This window comes from Arachis hypogaea, chromosome 19, assembly GCF_003086295.3.
Source record: "Arachis hypogaea cultivar Tifrunner chromosome 19, arahy.Tifrunner.gnm2.J5K5, whole genome shotgun sequence".
Lineage (NCBI taxonomy): Eukaryota > Viridiplantae > Streptophyta > Magnoliopsida > Fabales > Fabaceae > Arachis > Arachis hypogaea.
In genome coordinates, this window is record NC_092054.1 from 20,751,582 (window position 1) to 20,768,900 (window position 17,319).

Sequence of the window (17,319 nt, forward strand, 5' to 3'; positions counted from 1 at the left end):
GGAGCACTTCCAAACCACTTGTCCACAAGCTCTCAAGGTATCAACACCTCTAAGAACAGATTTTATCACACAAAACCCTCTTCCAAGCTTTCCAAAATCACCAATCAAGCTCCAATATTCACATATACACAACCTAAGCCACAATCATCATACCCATACACATCTCAATGCCCAAACCTCATAGAACAACAAATTACACTAGGGTTGAGAATCTTACCACACCCAAGGTCCAAAGAGACAAGATTAACCTTCTCCTTCAAGAGAGTTGGGTCCTATAACATCAAAGAACCCAAAATCTCAACATTTTTACTCATGAAACTCGAAATCAAGGGCTGGAATTTCGAACAGTAAAACGTGGCTTACCTCAAGATTAATTGTATGGGTTTTGTAGAGCTCTCCGCAGTGAACGCGTGGCCGCAAACGGAGCGGCAATCGGAGCTCTAGATCAAAAGTTATGGTGGTTTGAAGATCAAGTGAGAGATAGAACTTGAGAGAGTGTTCTTCCCTCCATGGCCTCTCTTTTTCAGCGTGTATTAGTGTTGTGTGAGGAGAGAGAGTGCTGAAAACTAGGGTTTTGGTTTAGTTATGTTGGGCCAAGGGCCCACTTTCGGTCCGGTTGGACCGGTTTGGCCCGTTCGGTCCAATCTTGGTCCGATTTCCATAAAATTGGTACCAAAATTCTCGTCTCAATTTCCTCTATCATATTAAGCCATAAAAATATCATTTTTGGCTTTCTAGAATAAATTCTCATATATGGATTAATTAGCCGTTAATTAACCGGGTCTTACACAACTTATCCAATTTGATCAAAGTTGGATTGGTTCGGTATTACTCATTTGGTTATGTTGATAAAAAATTTTTTTTACCTACTGTCGTACTGCAATTCAAGTTACTAAAATTTCATAATCAAATAAAATGCATCATAACACAATTTGTCTCAACTTCATAATCTACCTTTACATAACAAATAAAATAAAATACAACATAATACATCTTGTCACAACAAAATATAAATAATAATTGAGACAGAAATAAATAGTTAATAGCTAAAGAACAATAAGACACTTCCTAATTGTTCTGTCTACCTTAGCAATGTCTTGGTAGTGGTGTGGTTTTTTATTTTTCTGAGAATAAATGAAGATAAGAGAGAAGAGTAGTGAATCTTGTAATTCTATATGGAGTTAGGATACCGATGTGTCTCTTATTACTAGGGTTAGATTCCTCCAAATTTTGAATTTTTACTTTAGAGAATAAAGTGTGATCTCTTATCTTTAAATGATTTCTCTCTCATATTTTTTTTTTGGTCCCACCTATAGAATAAATGGTGAGAAATCACACTTTATCTTCTAAAATAAAATTCAAAATTTAGAGGATCCAAATCCATAACAATGAACTCAACATACTGGACTTTAGTCATAGAAAACGTTCGATATAGCATTGGTTCAGGTGGGTATTGGATTTTCAAAGTTAAATACAAATTAATTATTCATCGATTTTAATTGGATTTTACCCATTTGATCCGATTTCGCAAACCAAAGCGAACCAATTCACTACAAGAAAAAAGGCCTGTCGTCACCTATTTTTTGCTACACTTCAAAAGCGTGGCAAAAAAAGGTCAATGGCCACGCTTTTACGAGGGTGGCGATTGATTAAAGATTTGGCCACGTTTTTTCTTGTTACGCTTGAAAAGCGTAGCCAAAAGGGTCAATGGTCACACTTTTATAAGGGTGGCAATTGATTAGCGATTTGGTCACATTTTTTGGTGCCACGCTTCAAAAGCGTGGCCATAAGGAGAAACAGGCATGCTTCTAAAGCGTGCCAACAGAATTACGTTAGGGCAACATTTGTAAAGCGTGCCAATAGGGTGAGTAGAATTATAGTGACCTAAAACACTTAAACGCACGCTTTTCATCACTCTTCACTATCAGTCTTCACTGTGTACCAGAGCCTTCCATCGCGCCTCCAACCTTAAACACAGACCTCTTCATCGCGCCTCCAACCCTAACTCAGAGGATCTTCATCGCGCCTCCAACCCTGACCACAGAGGCTCTTCATCGTGCCTCCAACCCTAACCCCAGAGCCTCTTCATCGTGCCTCCGACCCTAATGCCAGAACTTCATCGCGTTTCCAACCCTTTGTTCGGCCCTCCCTCCGTCGAGCTCTCTCCGTCTCAAATGCTCCTTGAGTGATAGGGATGACGACGATGAATCGAACATTGTCTTGAACGATGACGAAGGCGTTTGAAATGGTCTTCCACCTATTGCTCGTTGTGATGACATGGATGATGATTACGGTGGTGAAAGTGGCGGCAATGGTGATGGTGGTTTGCGATTGGATGATAGGTTCGAGTTTCTGAGTAAGAATGGGGTCAGAGGTGGATATGGTTCCTTGTTTTTTCGTCGTAAGGTTCGTTCTTCAATCCTCTATATATATTTGTTAAAACACGTAGATTCGATTAATAATAGTCATTATTTTTTATTTTTCATTATTTTCTAATATGTTATTTTCAATTGAGGTCCTACTTTTTTCTTTTTCTGTCAATTTTTTTTCTATTTTGGTCTTATGGCAGTGTTTTTGAAAATGATAAGTGGTTAATTAGATGTTTCTAATAGATTTTGGTTTGTTGTGTATTGTGTCTGTGCTCTGTAGTATACAAGGAATCAAGGATTGATATAGCTGGGGATCGGTTCTTCCTTGAACAAAAATTGGCGGAATGGCGATACATGTTCGCAGAATCTCACATCAAGTTCCTCTCATGTTACTCGAATGTGCGCCACACCAAATCCTATGGGTAAAATTCTGTATTTTGATTTATTTGAGTAAATAATTAATTAATTTTATTTAAATAAAAAGAAGCCCATTCGATAATGATGTCTCAATAGTAAATACTACATAGAGAAAATAAATGACATAGAGAAAATTTTCCATTCGCATTTAGAAATAGAGTTTGAGTAATCTCTTGCATTTTTCAGTTTCGTGTATCGTAGAAAAGGAATCGTAGGGCACTTCATGTGTTTTGCTTTATTTTTGATTTTTCTATCGCAAAATCTTTGACAAGTGGCAAGTTTGAGCTAATAATTATTACTTTATTAGAAGATTCCATTTGGTTTTTGAGATTTTTGGAGAAGTGAATTATATGGTAAAGATGTACATTTACAGATTTTTCTATTAATAGAATGAAAGAGAGATTAATAAAGGTAGGACCCATATTTTAAATAATAATAAAATAATAAAAAATAACTATGAAAGAAATTATATTCTCTCTCTATACCACTCTAATCTGTACAGTAGAGTGCCCCTTTTGGAGATAATAAACTGACAAAGTTCAATTGTTCTTTCTTTTTTTGAATGGGATTTGAGAAAGCTCATTATGAGATATATTTACGTGTTTGGTTTATGAAATGATTTTGTTTCTCTTTTTCAATATTTATCTTGGATGAACATCTTTGTTCTGATATGGTTGACATGTACATCATGTTCATGTATATATGTGATGAGTTGATATTTTATACATTTTTTGGTACTATTTTCTTAGTGTTTTTACTGTATTTTGTTAAGTTTTATTATGTTTTAGTAGGTTTTAGTGCAAAAATCACTTTTTAGATGCTACTTTGAGTTTTTGTAGTTTTTCTATGATTTTAGGTGATTTTTGGATGAAAATTGTTAGTTTTGGCAAAGTCTGATTCAGAGGCAAAGAAAGGACAATAGATGCTGTCAGATCCTAACCTCTGTGTATTCAAACGAGCATTTCTAGAGCTACAGAGGTACAATTTATGCGCTCTCAATGGCGTTGGAAAGCTAACTTCCAGAGCTTTCCAGCAATATATAATAGTTTATGCTTTGCTTTGTAAATGACTGCCCAAAATGGGCATTGAACACCCAACTTACCCCTTTACTGGCGTTCAACGCCCCAAGAGGACCAAAGCCAGCATTGAACGCCCAAGACTGGCGTTCAACGCCACCAAGGGAGCATCAAGGCTGCGTGGACACTCCCTAGTGGGCGTTTAATGCCCACTCCTCCAAGTTGGACGCCAAGCTCAACCCAAACACTCACCAAGTGGGCCCAGAAGTGGATTTTCGCACCTTTAGCTTAGTCTATTTCATTTTTGTAATTTCTACTTATTATTAATGTCATTTTAGGTCTAGTTATTAGTATAAATAGAAGGAAGATCACCTTTGTTAAAGACTTTTTGATCTTCAGCTTCTGAGAACTATCTTTTCTATAAATTATGAGCGGCTAAACCTCCTAGGTTAAGGTTAGGAGCTCTGCTGATTCTCATGGATTAATACAATTACCTTTCTACTTTAATTTATGTCTGATTCTATTCTATGATGCATTTTCATTCTTCATCCTTATGGATCTGGGGTGGAACTGATGTATGACCCCTGATTCTACATGAGTTCCTGCGAGTCCCTGACAGGATAGTATTGAGCTACAGCTTGAGAGTGCATCACAGATTCCAACACGTATCTGGGCTAATGGGGATATGTGACATAAAATCTCGTTAGTCATGGGTGACTAATGTTTTTGTGGCGCTAAGGCTAGAACCATAGAGCTTCATTCTCCGATCCGGAAGATTCGACCTTGTCTGTGGCGTTTTGAGTAGGATCACCAAAGATTGAATGCGCGAGCTTCACCCTCATCCAGCTTGAATGACCACTGACCCTGGCTTTAGTCACTCATAGCCTTATCATTGAATGAATCATTCGTTGTTGAAGTAGACAGTAAGAAGTGTTAATCTGGAAGAACAAGCATCTCCGAAGCCTTAACTACTCCTCCATCATCGTTTCTACGTCAATTCAGTATTGCTTTCTCTATTATTCCATTTTATGCATTTACAACACCAACCATCTTTTCTGTTCGCTTGACTAAGATCTACAAGATAACCACAGCTTGCTCAATCCGACAATCCTCGTGGGATCGACCCTTACTCACCTGAGGTATTACTTGGACGACCCGGTGCACTTGCCGGTTTAGTTGTGCGAGTTCTAATTTCGCGCACCAAAGTTTTTGCCGCCGTTGTCGGGGATTGTTTGTGATTGACAAACTAACGGTTGTCTTGCTGCTTAGATCAGGTACTTTTACTGTTTTCCTTTTTGTGTTTCTTATTTTCTTTTTTAAAAAAAAAACTTTAATCAAAAATTTTTTTATCTTTAGTCATCTTTTTCTTTTGTTTGAGTCTTATGTCAAGTCTTAAGTTTTGGTGTCCCTTTGGTTCTCATTTCTTTTCTTGAATTTTCGAAAATTGCTTTTGTTTTTCTTTCTTGGTGTTTGAAATTTTCTTTGTGTTTTTTTTCTTTGTTTGATTTCAAAATTTTTAAGTTTGTTGTCTTTTAGTGTTTTTCTTTTTCAAATATTTCAAATTTTATGCTCTTTGATCTTAAAATTTTTAAGCTTGGTGTTCGTCTAGTGTTTGTCTTTCCTTTTTAAAATTTTTCGAATTTTTTTTTTAAAATTGAAAATTTTAAGTTTGGTGTCTTGATTAGTATTCTTGTTTTTCTTGTTTATCTTTTCTATCTTAAAAAATCTTTATCTTATCTTTTTCTTTAATTTTCAAAATTTTGTCTTATCTTTCTTTTTAATTTAAAATTTTAAATTTTAGTATCTTGTTAGTATCTTATCTTTTTAGTATCTTATCTTTCTCTTTTTAATTTCAAAATTTTTCAAAATCAAATATTCTATCTTAAATTTTAAAAATCTTATCTTATCTTGTTTGACTTTCTTTCTAAATTTAAATTTTAAAATCTTTGATTGACTTTTACTTTTTAAAATTTCAAAAATTTTTAAAATCATCTTTTATTTTATTTTCAAATTTGTTTTATCTTATTTTAATTTTAAAAAGTTTGGTGTCTCTTTAATTCTTCTTTCTCTCTCTTCTATTTTCGAAAAGTTCTAACTCTTTTCTCTCTCTTCTTTTTCAAAAATCTTCCTTTTCTTTCTCACTCTATTTTCGAAAACTTTTTTTTTATTAAAAGATACCTTCCTTTTCTTTTCCTTTTACCTATCTCTCATCTCACTAAGAGTCCTCTATACTCTGACATAGAGACTCTTTTCTTTTCTTTTCTTGGTTTCTTTTTTCTTGTTTATGAGCAGGAATAAGGATAAAGAACCTCTCTTTGATCCAAATCCTGAACCTGAAAGGACTCTAAGAAGGCGTCTGCAACAAGCTCAGGCAAGCAGAGCCGTAAGGAATTTCACAGGAGCTCTAGAATAAGAAGCTGAAGATACAACAAAGGCAACTAATTCAGAAGTTGGAGGAGACACAAGAAAGGTCCTTGGATCTTACACTATACCTAATTTTGATTTCTATGGGCGCAACATCTCCATTTCTGCCATTGGCGCAAACAACTTTGAGTTGAAGCCTCAACTGGTCACTCTAGTACAACAGAATTACCAGTTTCATGGACTTCCCCAAGAAGATCCAAACAAATTCATATCTGACTTCCTACAGATATGCGACACTATCAAGACTAATGGAGTCAATTCAGAAGTCTACAAGCTCATACTCTTCCCCTTTGCAGTAAGAGACAGAGCAAGGCTATGGCTGGATTCTCAGCCTAAAGAGAGCCTAGATACATACGAGAAGGTGGTCAATGAATTTTTGACCAAGTTATTTCCACCTCAAAAGCTGAGCAAGCTCAGGGTGAAAGTACAAACCTTCAGACAGAAAGAGGGTGAATCTCTCTATGAAGCTTGGGAAAGATACAAGCAACTGATCAGGAGATGTCCTCCTGACATGATTTCAGACTGGACCATGCTACACATCTTCTATGATGGTCTATCTGAGGCATCCAAGATGTCATTGGACCACTCTGCAGGTGGATCCCTCCACTTTAAGAAGACACCTGAAGAGGCGCATGAGCTTATTGATATGGTTGCCAACAACTAGTATATGTACACTTCTAAGAGGAACCTTGTGAACAATGGGGTAGCTTAGAAGAGAGGTGTCTTGGAAGTGGACACATTAGATGCCATCTTAGATTAAAACAAGCTCATGTCTCAACAGATCAATATGATCTCTCAGCACTTGAGTGGGACACAAAGCTCAGATGCTTATTGTCCAGAAATAGCATGTGAATTAGACGCAATTGACAACACCTGGACCACAATGGAGGAGGTGAACTACATGGAAAACTCCTCTAGAAACTCCAATAATAATCCCTATTCGAACACTTTCAATCAGGAATGGAGGAACCACCCCAATTTTGGGGGAAAAGATCAGCAGAAGCCTCAACAAGGCTTTAGTAATAATAAGGGTGGAATGAACCAGAATCGGTTCAACAACAGATCATTCTAACCCTTTCAACAACAGACAGAGACTCCCACACAAAGCCTCTCTGACCTGGCTACTATAGTCTCTAACCTCTCCAAGACCACTCACAAGTTCATGGCTGAAACTAGGTCTTTCATTCAGAACTTAGAGATACAGGTTGGTCAGCTGAGCAAGAGGATCCCAGAGATCCCTTCCAACACTCTTCCAAGCAACACAGAGGTAAATCTAAGGGAAGAGTGCAAGGCCTTCATGGTGGAGGTTGTGACCGAACTGAAAGAGGAGCCTGCTATTGGGAAGCTCAAGGAAATCAGAGCTCATGAGGAGACTGATAATGTCAACTTGCACGCCCCCTTTACTGGGAGAAGAACCTGAAGAATACACCTCTTTTGACGAGGATGAGGAGTCCAAGGAAGATCAAATTGCTCGGTTCCTGGCAATCCTCAGGAAGCTGAAGGCCAACTCTTCTCATACAGAGGCGTTGGAGGAGGAAGATGAGCCTGTGGTACTGGCCAAGGAGTGCAGTGCCTTGGTGATGAGCGGATAATTTATACGCTTTTTGGCATTATTTTTAGTGTGTTTTTAGTAGAATCTAGTTACTTTTAGGGATATTTTCATTAGTTTTTATGTTAAATTCACATTTCTGGACTTTACTATGATTTTGTGTGTTTTTCTGTGATTTCAGATATTTTCTGGCTGAAATTGAGGGACTTGAGCAAAAATCAGATTCAGAGGTTGAAGAAGGACTGCTGATGCTGTTGGATTCTGACCTCCCTGCACTCAAAGTGGATTTTCTGGAGCTACAGAACTTGAAATGGCGCGCTTCTAATTGCGTTGGAAAGTAGACATCCAGAGCTTTCTAGCAATATATAATAGTCCATACTTTGGCCAAGAATATACGATGCAAACTGGCATTCAACGCCAGTTCTCTGCCCAATTCTGGCGTCCAGCGCCAGAAAAGGATCCAAAACCAGAGTTGAACGCCCAAACTGGTACAAATACTGGCGTTCAACTCCAAAAAGGACCTATACACGTGCAGCACTCAAGCTCAGCCCAAGCACACACCAAGTGGGCCCCGGAAGTGGATTTATGCATCAATTACTTATTTCTGTAAACCCTAGTAACTAGTTTATTATAAATAGGACCTTTTACTATTGTATTACTAATTACTTCAATTTTTAAATCTTAATTTTCGAAAACTCCATAACCATTTGATATTCGCCTGACTGAGATTTACAAGGTGACCATAGCTTGCTTCATACCAACAATCTCCGTGGGATTCGACCCTTACTCACGTAAGGTATTACTTGGACGACCCAGCGCACTTGCTGGTTAGTTGTGCGAAGTTGTGAACCATGGTACTGGCATCAAGTTTTTGGCGCCATTACCAGGGAAAGAAAAAGTGATAAATTTTACATAATCAAAGTGTAATCACAACTTCTGCGCACCAAGTTTTTGGCGTCGTTGCCGGGGATTGTTCGAGTTTGGATAACTGACGGTTCATCTTGTTGCTCAGATTAGGTAATTTTCTTTTTGTTTTATTTTCAAAAATTTTTCAAAAAAATTTCTTTCAAAAATTTTCTCCTTTGTTTTCGAAAAATTAAAAAAAAATGTTTTCAAAAATGTATTTTTCTTCAGAATTTTTAAGAATGAATTCTAGTGTTTCATAAAGCATGTTGAAGCCTGGCTGGCTGTAAAGCCATGTCTCAATTCTTTTGGACTCAAGAGAAGAGCTTCTTTATCTTTCTTAGCAAATTGGCTGCTGAATGTAAAGTTCTGCTAAAGCTTGACTGGCTATTAAGCCATGTCTAACCCTCAGATTGGAGCTTTAGACTAACATGGCAAGATTCCTGGAATTCATATTAAAAATTTTGGAATCCTTATTTTTCTTTTTTTTTTTAAATGATTTTCGAAAAAATTAAAAAAAAATACAAAAAAAATCATAAAATCATAAAAATAAAAAAAATATTTTTGTGTTCTTGTTTGAGTCTTGAGTCATGTTATAAGTTTGGTGTCAATTGCATGTGCATCTTGCATTTTTCGAAAATAATCATGCATTCATAGTGTTCTTCATGATCTTCAAGTTGTTCTTGGTAAGTCTTCTTGTTTGATCTTTGCATTTGCATGTTTTGTGTCTTTTCTTATTTTTCATATGTATTCTAGAATTCTTAGTGTCTAAGCATTAAAGGATTCTAAGTTTGGTGTCTTGCATGTTTTCTTTGCATTAAAAATTTTTCAAAAATATGTTCTTGGTGTTCATCTTGACATTCATAGTGTTCTTGGTGTTCATCTTGACATTCATAGTATTCTTGCATGCATTCATTGTTTTGATCTAAAAATCTTCATGCATTGCATAATTTTCATGTTTTTCTCTCTCATCATTAAAAATTCAAAAATAAAAAAAATATCTTTCCCTTTTTCTCTCTTAAAATTTCGAAAATTAGATTTGACTTTTTTTAAAAATTTTTAAAATCTAGTTGTTTTCATGAGTCAAATCAAATTTTCAATTTAAAAATCTCATCTTTTTCAAAATCTTTTTCAAAAATCAAATCTTTTTCAAATTTCTTAGTTATTTTCGAAAATTCCAAAAATATTTTTCAAAAATCTTTTTCTTATTTTTATATCAAATTTTCGAAAATAACATAATCAATTAATGTTTGGATTCAAAAATTTCAAGTTTGTTACTTGCTTGTTAAGAAAGATTCAAACTTTAAGTTCTAGAATCATATCTTGTGATTTCTTGTGAATCAAGTCATTAATTGAGATTTCAAAAATCAAATATTTAAAAAAAAAAACTAATTTCAATCATATCTTTTCAAAAATATCTTCTCATCATATCTTTTTCAAAAATTTGATTTCAAAATATCTTCTCTAACTTCCCAACTCCTTATCTTTTCAAAATTGATTTTTGTTTCAACTAACTAACTAACTTTTTGTTTGTTTCTTACCTTTTTCAAAACCACCTAACTAACCCTCTCTCTTTATTTTCGAAAATATCTTCCCCTTTTTCAAAAATTTCTTTTTAATTAACTAATTATTTTATTTTTATTTTGAATTTTCGAAAAAACTACTAACCTTTTTCAAAAAACTATTTTCAAAAATCACTAACTCTTTTTCAAAAATTATTTTCGAAATTTCCCCTCTCTCATCTTATTCTATTTATTTATTCATCTACTAACATCTCTCCCTCACCCACCAAAAATCCGAACCCTCTCTCTCTCTTTCTGAGTTCAGATTTTTCTCTTCTTCTTTTCTTCTACTAACAATCAGGAACCTCTTTACTGTGACATAGAGGATTCCTCTTCTTTTTTTTTCTCTCCTCTTTCTTATGAGCAAGGACAGAGAAAAAGGCATTCTTGTTGAAGCTGATCCAGAACCTGAAAGGACTCTGAAGAGGAAATTAAGAGAATCTAAATTACAACAATCCAGAGACAACTTGATTGAAAATTTCGAACAAGTAAAGGAGATGACAGCCGAACCCAACAACAATGCAAGGAGAATGCTTGGTGACTTTACTGCACCAAATTCCAATTTACATGGAAGAAGCATCTCCATTCCTGCCATTGGAGCAAACAACTTTGAGCTGAAACCTCAATTAGTTTCTCTGATGCAGCAGAACTGCAAGTTTCATGGACTTCCATATGAAGATCCTTTTCAGTTCTTAACTGAATTCTTGCAGATATGTGATACTGTTAAGACTAATGGAGTAGATCCTGAAGTCTACAGGATCATGCTTTTCCCTTTTGCTGTAAGAGACAGAGCTAGAGTATGGTTGGACTCTCAACCTAAGGATAGCCTGAACTCTTGGGATAAGCTGGTCAAGGCTTTCCTAGCCAAGTTCTTTCCTCCTCAAAAGCTGAGCAAGCTTAGAGTGGATGTTCAAACCTTCAGATAGAAAGAAGGTGAATCCCTCTATGAAGCTTGGGAGAGATACAAAGGACTGACCAAAAAGTGTCCTTCTGACATGCTTTCAGAATGGACCATCCTGGATATATTCTATGATGGTCTGTTTGAGTTATCTAAGATGTCATTGGATACCTCTGCAGGTGGATTCATTCACCTGAAAAAAACGCTTGCAGAAGCTCAAGAACTCATTGACATGGTTGCAAATAACCAGTTCATGTACACTTCTGAAAGGAATCCTGTGAATAATGGGACGCCTATGAAGAAGGGAGTTCTTGAGATTGATACTCTGAATGCCATATTGGCTCAGAATAAAATATTGACTCAGCAAGTCAATATGATTTCTCAGAGTCTGAATGGAATGCAAGCTGCATCCAACAGTACTCAAGAGGCATCTTCTGAAGAAGAAGCTTATGATCCTGAGAACCCTGCAATAGCAGAGGTGAATTACTTAGGTGAACCTTATGGAAACACCTATAACTCATCATGGAGAAATCATCCAAATTTCTCATAGAAGGATCAAAAGCCTCAACAAGGCTTTAATAATGGTGGAAGAAACAGGTTTAGCAATAGCAAGCCTTTTCCATCATCCACTCAGCAACAGACAGAGAATTCTGAGCAGAACTCATCTAGCTTAGCAAACTTAGTCTCTGATCTATCTAAGGCCACTGTGAGTTTCATGAATGAAACAAGGTCTTCTATTAGAAACTTGGAAGCACAAGTGGGCCAGCTGAGTAAAAGGATCACTAAAATCCCTCCTAGCACTCTCCCAAGCAATACAGAAAAAAATCCAAAAGGAGAGTGCAAGGCCATTGACATAACCAAAATGGCCGAACCCAATGAGGGAGAGGAGGACGTGAATCCCAAGGAGGAAGACCTCCTGGGATGTCTAGTGATCAATAAGGAGCTTCCCTCTGAGGAACCAAATGACTCTGAGGCTCATCTAGAGACCATAGAGATCCCATTAAACCTCCTTATGCCATTCATGAGCTCTGATGAGTATTCCTCTTCTGAAGAGAATGAGGATGTTACTGAAGAGCAAACTGCCAAGTTTCTTAGTGCAATCATGAAGCTAAATGCCAAATTATTTGGCATTGATACTTGGGAAGTTGAACCTCCCTTGTTCATCAATGAACTAAGTGATCTGGATCAACTGACATTGCCTCAGAAGAGACAGGATCCTGGAAAGTTTATAATACCTTGTACCATAGGCACCATGATCTTTAAGGCTCTGTGTGACCTTGGTTCAGGAATAAACCTCATGCCCCTCTCTGTAATAGAGAAACTGGGAATCTATGGGGTGCAAGCTGCTAAAATCTCATTAGAGATGGCAGACAATTCAAGAAAACAGGCTTATGGACAAGTAGAGGACGTGTTAGTAAAGGTTGAAGGCCTTTACATCCCTGCTAATTTCATAGTCTTGGATACTGGAAAGGAAGAGGATGAATCCATCATCCTAGGAAGACCTTTCCTGGCCACAACAAGAGCTGTGATTGATGTGGACAGAGAAGAATTGATCCTTCAATTAATGAGGACAACCTTGTGTTTACAACTCAAGGATCTCTCTCTGCATCCATGGAGAGGAAGCATAAAAAGCTTCTCTCAAAGCAGAGTCAATCAAAGCCCCCACAGTTAAACTCTAAGTTTGATGTTGGGAGGCTACAACCAAACTCTAAGTTTGGTGTTGAACTCCCATATCCAAACTCTAAGTTTGGTGTTGGAGAGTCTCAACAATGCTCTGAACATCTGTGAGGCTCCATGAGAGCCCACTGTCAAGCTATTGACATTAAAGAAGCGCTTGTTGGGAGGCAACCCAATTTTTATCTAACTATATTTTTCTTAGTTATATGTCTTTATAGGTTCATGATCATGTGGAGTCACAAAATAAATATAAAAATTGAAAACGGAATCAAAAACAGCAGAAGAAAAATCACACCCTGGAGGAGCATCTGCCTGGCGTTCAACGCCAGAACAGAGCATGGTTCTGGCGCTGAACGCCCAAAATGGGCAGCATCTGGGCGCTGAACGCCCAGAACAAGCATGGTTCTGGCGTTCAACGCCAGAAATGGCAACAAATGGGCGTTGAACGCCCAAAATGGGCACCAACCTGGCGCTGAACGCCCAGAGTTGTGTGCAAAGGCATTTTACATGCCTAATTTGGTGCAAGGTTGTAAATCCTTGAACACCTAAGGATCTGTGGACCCCACAGGATCATCTCAGGATCTGTGGACCCCACAGGATCCCCACCTACCTCCGCTCACTTCTTCTCACCCCTCTTTCACACAATCCCATAAACACTCTTCCCCAAAACTCTTCACCAATCACCTCAATCTCTCTTCCCCATCACCTCTTCTCCACTCACATCCATCCACTCTTCCCCATAAACCTACCTCATAAACCCCACCTACCTTCAAAATTCAAAACCAATTTCCCCCCCAAACCCACCCATATGGCCGAAACCTTCCCCCCTCCCTTCCCTATATAAAGCCCTCCATTCTTCTTCAAATTCACACAACACAACCCCCCTATACCCTCTTAGCCGAAACACAACACCTTCCCCCTTTCCTCCATATCTTCTTCTTCTTCCTCTATTCTTTCTTTTATTGTTCGAGGGCGAGCAATTTTCTAAGTTTGGTGTGGTAAAAGCATAAGCTTTTTGTTTTTCCATTACCATTGATGGCACCTAAGACCGGAGAATCCTCTAAGAAAGGGAAAGGGAAGACAAAAGCTTCCACCTCCGAGTCATGGGAGATGGAAAGATTCATCTCTAAAGCCCATCAAGACCACTTCTATGATGTTGTGGCCAAGAAGAAGGTGATCCCCGAGGTCCCTTTCAAAATCAAAAGAAATGAGTATCCGGAGATCCGACATGAAATTCAAAGAAGAGGTTGGGAAGTTCTAACAAATCCCATCCAACAAGTCGGCATCCTAATGGTTCAAGAGTTCTATGCCAATGCATGGATCACCAAGAACCATGATCAAAGTAAGAACCCGGATCCAAAGAACTATGTTACAATGGTTCGGGGGAAATACTTAGATTTTAGTCCGGAAAATGTGAGGTTGGCGTTTAACTTGCCTATGATGCAAGGAGATGAACGCCCCTACACTAGAAGGGTCAACTTTAATCAAAGGTTGGACCAAGTCCTTATGGACATATGTATGGAAGGAGCTCAATGGAAGATTGACTCCAAAGGCAAGCCGGTTCAACTAAGAAGATTGGACCTCAAGCCTATGGCTAGAGGATGGTTGGAATTCATCCAATGCTCCATCATCCCCACTAGCAACCGATCTGAAGTTACTGTGGATCGGGCCATCATGATTCATAGCATCATGATTGGAGAGGAAATAGAAGTTCATGAAGTCATCTCTAATAAACTCTACAAAATAGCCAAAAAGTCATCCCCCATGGCAAGGCTAGCTTTTCCTCATCTTATTTGCCATCTATGTTACTCAGCTGGAGCTTTCATAGAAGGAGACATTCCTATTAAGGAAGAGAAGCCCATCACTAAGAAAAAGATGGAGCAAGCAAGAGAGCCCATTCATGGAGCTCAAGAGGTGCAAGAAGCTCATCACCATGAGATCCCGGAGATGCCTCAAATGCAATTTCCTCCACAAAACTATTGGGAGCAAATCAACACCTCCCTAGGAGAATTAAGTGCCAACATGGGACAATTACGGGTGGAACATCAAGAGCACTTCATCATGCTTCATGAAATAAGAGAAGATCAAAAAGCAATGAGGGAGGAGCAACAAAAACAAGGAAGAGACATAGAAGAGCTCAAGGACATCATTGGTTCCTCAAGAAGGAAACGCCACCATCACTAAGGTGGATTCATTCCTTGTTCTTATTTCTTCTGGTTTCGTTTTCTATGTTATGTGCTTATCTATGTTTGTGTCCTCGTTACATGATCATTAGTAGGTAGTAACTTTGTCTTAAAGTTATAAATGTCCTATGAATCCATCACCTCTCTTAAATAAAAAAATGTTTCAATTCAAAAGAACAAGAAGTACATGGGTTTCGAATTTATCCTTGAACTTAGCTTAATTATATTGATGTGGTGACAATGCTTCTTGTTTTCTGAATGTATGCTTGAACAGTGCATATGTCTTTTGAAGTTGTTGTTTAAGAATGCTAAATATGTTGGCTCTTGAAAGAATGATGACTAGGAGACATGTTATTTGATAATCTAAAAAATCATAAAAATGATTCTTGAAGCAAGAAAAAGCAGCAAAGAACAAAGCTTGCAGAAAAAAAAAAGAAAAAAAAAATAGAAAGAAAAAGAAAAAGCAAGCAGAAAAAGCCAAAGCTCTTAAAACCAAGAGGCAAGAGCAAAAAGCCAATAACCCTTAAAACCAAAAGGCAAGGGTAAATAAAAAGGATCCCAAGGCTTTGAGCATCAGTGGATAGGAGGGCCTAAAGGAATAAAATCTTGGTCTAAGCGGCTAAACCAAGCTGTCCCTAACCATGTGCTTGTGGCGTGTAGGTGTCAAGTGAAAACTTGAGACTGAGCGGTTAAAGTCAAGGTCCAAAGCAAAAGAAGGGTGTGCTTAAGAACCTTGGACACCTCTAATTGGGGACTTTAGTAAAGCTGAGTCACAATCTGAAAAGGTTCACCCAATTATGTGTCTGTGGCATTTATGTATCCGGTGGTAATACTGGAAAACAAAGTGCTTAGGGCCACGGCCAAGACTCATAAAATAGCTGTGTTCAAGAATCATCATACTGAACTAGGAGAATCAATAACACTATCTGAACTTTGAGTTTCTATAGATGCCAATCATTCTGAACCTCAATGGATAAAGTGAGATGCCAAAACGATTCAAGAGGCAAAAAGCTATAAGTCCCGCTCATATGATTGAAGCTATGTTTCATTGATAGTTTGGAATTTATAGTATATTCTCTTCTTTTTATCCTATTTGATTTTCAGTTGCTTGGGGACAAGCAACAATTTAAGTTTGGTGTTGTGATGAGCGGATAATTTATACGCTTTTTGGCATTGTTTTTAGTGTGTTTTTAGTAGAATCTAGTTACTTTTAGGGATGTTTTCATTAGTTTTTATGTTAAATTCACATTTTTGGACTTTACTATGATTTTGTGTGTTTTTCTGTGATTTCAGGTATTTTTTGGCTGAAATTGAGGGACTTGAGCAAAAATCAGATTCAGAGGTTGAAGAAGGACTGCTGATGCTGTTGGATTCTGACCTCCCTGCACTCAAAGTGGATTTTCTGGAGCTACAGAACTCAAAATGGCGCGCTTTTAATTGCGTTGGAAATTAGACATCCAGGGCTTTCCAGAAATATATAATAGTCCATACTTTGGCCAAGAATAGATGATGCAAACTAGCGTTCAACGCCAGTTCTCTGCCCAATTCTGGCGTCCAGCGCCAGAAAAGGATCCAAAACCAAAGTTGAACGCCCAAACTGGCACAAATGCTGGCATTCAACTCCAAGAAGGACCTCTACACGTGCAGCACTCAAGCTCAGCCCAAGCACACACCAAGTGGGCCCCGGAAGTGGATTTATGCATCAATTACTTATTTCTGTAAACCCTAGTGACTAGTTTATTATAAATAGGACCTTTTACTATTGTATTAGACATCTTTGGTCTCAGTTTTAATCCATTGTTCATCTTAGGAGACTATTGATCATGTTTTTAGGGGCTGGCCATTCGGCCATGCCTGGACCTTTCACTTATGTAATTTTAACGGTAGAGTTTCTACACTCCATACATTAAGGTGTAGAGCTCTGTTGTTCCTCAAAGATTAATGCAAGTACTACTATTTTCTATTCAATACATCTTATTTCGCTTCCAAGATATTCATTCTCACTTCAACCTGAATGTGATGAACGTGACAATCATCATCATTCCCTATGAACGCGTGCCTGACAACCACTTCTGTTCTACATTAGATTGAATTAGTATCTCTTAGATCTCTTAATCGGAATCTTCGTGGTGTAAGGTAGAATGATGGCGGCATTCAAGAGAATCCAGAAAGTCTAAACCTTGTCTGTGGTATTCCGAGTAGGATTCAATGATTGAATGACTGTGACGAGCTTCAAACTCGCGATTGTTGGGCGTAGTGACAGAACGCAAAAGGATAGTAAATCATATTCCAGCATGATCGAGAACCGACAGATGAATAGC

At 37.7% G+C, this 17,319-nt stretch overlaps 1 non-coding gene and 1 pseudogene across 1 annotated transcript; one reads left to right on the forward strand and one right to left on the reverse strand.

The window, feature by feature from the left end:
• Positions 1–17,319, forward strand: part of LOC112777620 (trimethyltridecatetraene synthase-like) — a 93,875-nt pseudogene that overhangs the window by 60,478 nt on the left and 16,078 nt on the right.
• Positions 11,134–11,241, reverse strand: LOC112780379 (small nucleolar RNA R71). Its single transcript, XR_003191220.1, has one exon. It is a non-coding gene; the product is annotated as a small nucleolar RNA R71 (small nucleolar RNA).